Genomic DNA, 1,555 nt, shown 5'->3' with positions numbered 1-1,555 from the left:
TGGCCAAGGTGAGGGAGGAAGCCATAGATTCTGCAGGGGTCGGGAAGGTACCACCTAAGGTTTTCTTGCAGGAAGCATTCACCTGGGTCAAGGTTGGGGTCAGAAGGAAATGGCCAGGGACTAATGGATGTAGGACCACAGGCTAATAGACCAGAGGTGGAAGGTACCTGAGGAGCCAACAAAGTCCATCTCCACATTTTACAAATTGGGAAACTGAGTCTCGGAGGCAAGAAGTGACATCTCCAAGATCACACCTTTAGTGTCCAAAGGTGGGTTCTGAGCCAGGTCTTCCTGAGTGCTCCGTCCACTACAAAATCCTGATGCCTCCAGGCCGATAGCCCAGTCAGATGAGGTCACTTTGGAGCTTTTTCTAGAAGGGCCTGACCTTGGATTTAGGGGGCTGGCTGGAGGCGTCCCCCAGAACTGAGAGGGACAGATGCAAAGTAAATCTAATAATGAGCTTGGGTACACCCAAGGTGCAGGGAGAGGGAGGCTGATGCCTGAGCACCTTTGCCTCATCTCAACTCGATTCACTTGCAAGTCCCCTGTGAGTCCCTGGTCCTCTTCAAAAATGGATAGAAACATTAGCTATTTTCCAGACCCACCCCTGGTAACTGCTCGAGGATCCTGGGAAGGCAGAGGCAAGGCTTGTTTGTCTTGTCTGGGAAGGGGAGTAGGGAACCCCGTGGGAACTCGAGGGAAAGGAAGTTCTAGAGAAGTTGAGAGACTCTAGAAAGTCCAATTCAAATGAGCTCAAGTACTTATACCACCAGCTGACCGGACTACCCAGGGTGCTCTTGGAGACTTCCAAGAAAGGGTCTTCGCCATCTCCCTGGGCAGCCCCTCCCACTTTGGAGCAGCTCCCTTAGACCCTTTGCCCTCATGTCCCACCTAAATCCCTGATTGTAGCTTCCAGCCACTGGCCGTGGTCCTGAATTCTGGGACCAGATCTGTTCCCTCCTCCACGGGACGGCTCTTCAGGTACTCGTCTCCCCGCTAACCCTTCTTTTCAAAACTAAACCTCCCTGAGTCCCCAACTAATGCCTCAAACATGAGACCCTTCACCACGTCCTCCAGTTTAGAGCAATTCAAAGTTCAGGGGGCCCTGAAGAGCAGCTTCAAACCAGAAGTTACCTTAGGGAACCGGAAACTGGTTCAGAGAGCTGGCCAGAGTGGGAGGGGGGAGAACACTGAGTCGTGATGAGGTCAGGGGGTGGCTTTTCTGCATATTTGGTCACAAGCACCAACTGAGAATCCGCAGACATTCTGGGACCCATGTGTGTCAGCCACAGCTAAGTTCCAGGCTCAGGAACCTGCCCCCAAGGCAGATTTCTGGGGATGGAGGAGACTCGGAGGCCCTTTACCTGGTGAGGTGAGGCCCTCCCACCTGACAGATCTAGAAAAGCTTCCCACCAGCATCCCCCTCACCGGCCAGCCCTGCCACCTCCCCTGTGGCAGGCTGGGCTGTGGCGGGAGGGTCAGAGCCAAGTACCCGGAGGGTTCCAGCCAGTTTTCTGGGGGAGCCTCCGGAACAGGAAGGAGAAGGCCGATACGG

Source organism: Sarcophilus harrisii, chromosome 5, assembly GCF_902635505.1.
Source record: "Sarcophilus harrisii chromosome 5, mSarHar1.11, whole genome shotgun sequence".
Lineage (NCBI taxonomy): Eukaryota > Metazoa > Chordata > Mammalia > Dasyuromorphia > Dasyuridae > Sarcophilus > Sarcophilus harrisii.
The sequence above is the reverse complement of the archived record's forward strand: the minus strand, read 5'-3'. Positions refer to the sequence as shown.